Source organism: Petaurus breviceps, unplaced genomic scaffold (genome assembly GCF_028583685.1).
Source record: "Petaurus breviceps papuanus isolate PSGF00001 unplaced genomic scaffold, PetGlider_PUasm1.0 582, whole genome shotgun sequence".
Lineage (NCBI taxonomy): Eukaryota > Metazoa > Chordata > Mammalia > Diprotodontia > Petauridae > Petaurus > Petaurus breviceps.
This window is the reverse complement of record NW_027186390.1, coordinates 12,851,792-12,857,933: the sequence shown is the minus strand read 5'-3', so window position 1 is coordinate 12,857,933 and position 6,142 is coordinate 12,851,792. Positions and strand designations below refer to the sequence as shown.

Genomic DNA, 6,142 nt, shown 5'->3' with positions numbered 1-6,142 from the left:
GTATCCTTCTGCCCCTGTCCCAAGATGCTATAGATGTATCCTTCTGCGAAGACATCCTCTTCACCCTCACTGTCCTAGTTATCATCTCCATCATTCTAGTTAGCATTTACATTACACATCGAGGTTTCCAAAGCACTTTACATATGTTATCACATTTAATATTAACAACATCTCTTAGGGCGGCTAGGTGTCACAGTGAGCAAAGCGCTTGCCCTGAGTCAGGAGGACCCACACAAAAAAACTAGCCGTGTAATCTTGGGCAAGTTACTTAACCCCAATTGCCCTCCAAAAAGGCAAAAACAAACAAAAAAACCCCAACAACACCTCTGGGAGGTAGGTGCTACTATCTCTGTTTTATAAGGAAGGAAACTTGAAGAGAGTTGGCCAGGATCACATTGCTGATAAGGGTCTGATGAAGGATTGGAATGCTGGTCTTCCTGTCTCTATGTCCAGCAGTGCTCCCTAAACTATCATAGCCAGACTAGACATCTTGATCATTCTTTGAAACTTTGGAAATAGTAAATTTAAATTTGGAAATGTAATGTTACCTTAAAGGCTGGGCAGTTTCTACATAGGCTAAAATATTTTAATTTAATACTAATTTTAAATTTAATTTAATTTCATGTTTGTGAGTGTTTAAATATTGTAAAAAATAGTGCAAAAAGTGTAATGTAATTTTTAATATGAAAATATTGTAAGTTTGTATAGATTATAATATGTTTTACTTAATTTGATTTTCTGAAACTATAATTTGGTCTATTTTATATAATTTTATTATTTTGATTACTAAAATTATTATTTTAATTTCAAGTGCAAAGCACCTTATAGATATATTATCTTATACATTTTACAGATACATCATCTCATTTGAAACTTAGAATAACCCTGGGAGGCAGGCGCAATTATGCTCATTTTATTGCTGAAACTGAGGAAAAGAGAGGTTAAAAGACCAGTCCAGAGTCACATAGCTAAGAAGTGTATGGGGAGGATTTGAATTCAGATCTTTTTAAACTCCAGTCCAACATTCTATCTACTAAACTGTTTACCATAGTGCCTCCATTCTTGGGCCTTTCTTGGCAGACAGCACACATTGAGATAAGTTTTCCACAAATTGGTTATCTCTGTGACATTTCTTTTTAAAACCTTCCAGTGCAGGTCCTTCCAAATATGCTATCTTTTTTGAGCAAGAGAGGTGTTTTAATCTGTTAGTACACCTTTCCACCTATTTCCAAGTGATAATAATTCTTCTAGTTTTAAAATCTAAATCGCTCTAGGTCATTCGTAACTCTCACTGTGCAAATTCTAAATGCTATCTCTGTTCCGTCCCAAAGGTAAGCCTGAAATCTCTTTCACAAGTGGTCATCATTTTAGGCCCTATGATTTGCATGTGGATGAAAAGGTAGAAGGGCCTTTCCCCTTTTGACATGAGTGATTGCATCTTAGAAATTGGACTCCATTCTACGCAGTATAAGGAATTGCTGAGGTTTAGGGGTCCTGGGACCCGAAAATCATAGCACATGGGTCCTGCCTCAAATGAATTTGACCCAAGCCTTCTTTCAGCCAAAGACAGGATTTATTAGAACACCACTCAGGGTGGGCATGATTCTAAAAATCTGCCATATTGGCCAGATCTTAAGAAATCTAAGCACTTTAATGGAAGCAAGATGGATCTTTTATACAGAAAGACTGGGAAGGATCTAAGAGTGCCAAGTAGTCAGGGGTAACTGGGAGGTAACAGAGAAAGAAAAGGTACCCTGGGCAAATACCACGGACCTGGACCATGTGGCCAAGGGAGAATGGGTTCTAGATGGGAATTTCCTATCCAGAGGTAACAGACAATGAAGTGCTGGGCTAGGTTAGAGGTAACAGAGATTGGGAGATTGGGTGTAAACAGCAATGAAAGTCCAGTTGAGGGGATTACTGGGATGAGTCTATGCCTCAGGGAACTCCAGAGACATGACCATGTGGGAAAATTTAAGGGGAGGGTCTCTAGGGTCTATACCCCATCAGAATCATGTTTGTCTCTGTACCTCTTTGTCTCTGCTCCCTCAAACCCTCTCCATTCAAATCTTTATTGCTAGATTGAAAAATGGGAAGGGCTTTTTTGGGTTAAACAATGATAAAGTTCTTCAACATGCCTGAAATTCAGAGAAGATAATTTATTTGCAAACAGAAACTGATAATCTTAGAAAAGAAGACCCCTTTGATCTCTGTAGGGTAGTGAGGGCGTTTTTTTTTTTTCTGTAAGAATTTACTGTATTTTCTGTGTTCTTGAATAAAGCTTCTGCTTACCTTTGAGGAGAAATGAAGTGAAATCTTTGGTTTCTCATAACACACTGATAGGATGGGTGACTTGAAGTATTTTCCTATCTCTATCTGTAAGACTGAAATTTTCCCATTTATACTGGTTCTCAGTGGAATCTCTAGTGTATATTCTTTTTTCCTTAACAACTTGAGAGTCACTCAACCTTTCTTGGCTATATTGAAAGATTACCACATATCTTCCTCTGTGTTTTGAGCCCCCTGCCCCCCCCCCCCCCATTAATATCCATTATTACACTGAAGTTTTAAACTTAAAAGTTGATTTCCCAGAGAGGAAAAAAATAACACCACCACCTGTATTTTTGTTGGGATATGTAAAGTCTGGCAAATTCTATTTTCAAAATTCCAATTCACTTTCTTGCAATAATATACAGCAAGAATAATTACTTCTGAAATGTGCTTGATGGGCATTTCATTTGGGAAATATTTTATGGCGAATGGTTAGTCTTGAGTAGAGAAGACTAAGAAAGGATAGCCATCTTGAGGAAAGTAGGTAGTACATTCTTCAGAATAATGGACCTTGAGTCAGGAAGACCTCAGTTCAAGTCCACCCTCAGATATCACACTTTACGGTGTGACCCTGAGTAAGTCACTTTATTTACTGTTGCCTTGGTTTTTTCATCAATAGAATAAGGATTACTTTCCAGAGTTTTTATGAGGATGAAATTAGATATTTGTAAAGTGCTTGGCAAACCTTAAAGTACTACATAAATGCCATTGTTATTGTTGTTAAAGTATTGGAAGAGTCATCATTTGGAGGTAGGATTATATGTATTCTGCTTGAGTCCAGGGAAGCAGGAATTGGAACAATGAATGAATGTTGCCCAGAGGAACATTTAACTTTGATGTAAGGAAAAGCTTCCTAACAGTTAAAGGTTATACAAAAGGTTAATGGGCCTTTCTGCTGTTCAGAAAGAAGTGGTGGGTTTGTCCTCACCAAAAGTCTTTGAGCAGATGCCGCTATATTGTCAAAATGTGATTGTTTAGGTATGTGTTAGACCAGTTGACCTCTGTAGTCCCGGCCTGGGCCACTAGGTGGCGCCATAGTACACAGAGAGCCAGCCCACGAGTCAAGAAAACCAAGTTAAAATTCAGCCTCAGATACAAGTCACTTAACCCTGTTTGCCTCAGTTTCCTCATGTGTTAAATGAGCTGGGGAGGGAAATGGCAAAGCACTCCAGTATCTCTGCCAAGAAAACCCCATGAAAAGTTGTACATAACTGAGAACTGAACAAGTCCCTGACAACTCTCTGATTGCGTGATTCATTTATTCATTGATGTCCATCTATTGCCCATCCTTGCCGCATGACCTACTTGGTATGACTGCAGATATATCCTTCATGTAATATATTCTCCTCAAGGCCTTATTAATTTAAATGAAGAATATTAGCTTCCCTGTTCCCACTTATTGGCCAAGGATAATGTATATGCTTTTATAAATAAGGATAATGATGAAGTACTTTAGAACTTATCAAAGCTTAAAGTGTGAAATTTGTGATAAGGAAGAGAACATATTTATTATATTACATAATTTGTTATATTATATTAATATATAAACATATGTTAATTTGTTTATAGTCTATCATATAATAATATCATATATGATTTATTATCATATAAATATAAAATAAAGATGATTATAGTATTTCCCTGTTATATATCATAGAAGTAAAATACCTATTTTAATAAGAGTGTGGGTTTGGTTACAATTTTTAAAAGCTGCAACTTGTGAGAGGCATAAATTGCTTAGCTTGGGTTTGGTATACTTTAGTCTTCTAAGCTGAGACATAGGATGGTCTGCCATTTTTTTTTTTTTTTTTTTTTTTTTTTTTTTTTTGCCACTGGGGTCACAGATCCTGGAGTCTCAGAATAGAAGTCACAATTCACTCCAGCTGGTTTCCTGTCTTCTTTGGTTCTGAGTAACCACAAGTCAGCAGGCAGTAGCGTGGAGTCTTCTGTAGAAAGGTAGTTGGAACAGGAAATTTCCTAATAACCCTTTATAGATCCTACTTGTTACTGGAATAATTTGGGTGGTTATTAATCTTGGTCTGTCTAGATGTGTATGTATTCATGGGCATATACAAGTGAAACACACACACACACAAGCACAGAGGTATTGATGGTGTTCATTACTATTGCAAGTTGCATTGAGGGATGCATTGTCAAGGAGCAGGGAGTTAGCCCAGCTGTGCTCTGCTCTAGTCAGAACACATCTGGAGAATTATGCTTAATTCTATGCATCAAAATTTTGAAAGATATCAATAAGCTGGGCAGTGTCCAGAAGAAGGCAACCCAAATTATAAGAGGGCTGAGACTATGCCATTTCTTTGACGGTATGCTGAAGAAACTGAAAATGTTTAATCTGTTTAGACAGAAGACTTTGATGGGGGGGGGGGGGAGAAAGGGGCACTGGGGAAGGAAGTGGAAAATAGGGTTTGATAGCTTCCTTCAAGGATTTGAAGAAAAAAGCCTTGTTCTGCCTGAGCCCAGATCACTGAACAAGAAGCAATGGATGATAAATAAGAAAATAAAAAAAAAAAAACAAACAAACCCGCAAATAAGTAAAAACAAATGGACAGTAACTTGATTTAAGGGGGAAAAAATCCTAACAATTAGAACCATCCAAAAGTAGAATGGGGTGCTTCAGTTCTCCGTAACTGGAGTTCTTTAAACTAAATGACCAGGTGACCCAGCACTTGGGTAAGAAATTGACGGAATTCTTGATCAAGGTTCATCTAGATGGATTTTAAGGTCCCCTCCAACTCTATGATTCTCTGATGTGCTTGCTGTGCTGAGATCCTTCTCTCAGGCTAGGATTTATTCTGATTTAACTGAAATTTCAGATTTTTTTTCTGAAAAGCCGAGATCTTATTGTCATGGCTATGGGGAATGTGGAGACAATTCATCAAAGCTTAGCTCTTTCCATAGTTGGCACCACTTTTCTGATTTTCTTAGAACACGATTTAGCTAAATATCGCCAAAGTATATTGTGTTTTCCTAATTCATTTTAAATGATGAACTACCAAAAGGAGGAGTAGCCAGGTGGTATGATGAATAGAGTACTGGGTGTGTGGCAAGGAACACCCGAATTCGAATCTCATCAGAGACTTGCTAGCTATATGACCTTGGGCAATTCACTTAACCTTTCTCAGCTTGGTCTATAAAAGGGAGATAACAGCAGCACTTGCTTCAAAGGGCTGTTGTGAGGTGATCCTCGAATGAATTCATGTGTAAAAGATTTTGCAAACCTTGAAGCTATATAAATGTTAGCTCTCATATTCCATTTCATGCAGCAGATAGATGCTGCCTTCATAAAATTTAAAATCAAATTCAACTCTTAACTGAGGGAAATTCTTTGGTGGTCCTTTCTTTTTGTCTTTGGCACAGGGATTTGAGCAATCCTGCAATATTTCTTTAATGGTAGTTATCTGCACAATAAGAATGCCTGGGAGCAGAGATTAAACCCCAGGTGGAGATTAGTGTTGGGAAAAAATTTCTAAACTTTGAAGCAAAACTGATAATCTATTTTTTGCTCCAACCATTTAGTTTCCAAAACTGAGTGGCCCTTGTTGGGGTAATTTCAAAAATCCTGGACAATAAACAAGGAAAAAGCTTTGACGCATTGTTCTGGTGGTGGCGTTCCCAGATTTTGCATTCTAGTAAGCGGAAGAAAGGTTTAATGGGCACAAGGTGGCATACCAGCACTGTCCATGAGATGGAGACCTTGTGCTACAAAAGAACTAGATGGTCCCTCACTGCTCTGAAGCAGGAAGTTTCTCTCTCTCTCTCTCTCTCTCTCTCTCTCTCTCTCTCTCTCTCT

At 37.9% G+C, this 6,142-nt stretch overlaps 1 long non-coding RNA gene across 2 annotated transcripts in view; it reads left to right on the top strand.

The window, feature by feature from the left end:
* The window catches only part of LOC138173456 (uncharacterized), a 129,052-nt gene that overhangs the window by 48,027 nt on the left and 74,883 nt on the right, over nucleotides 1-6,142 (top strand). The window lies entirely within an intron of this gene.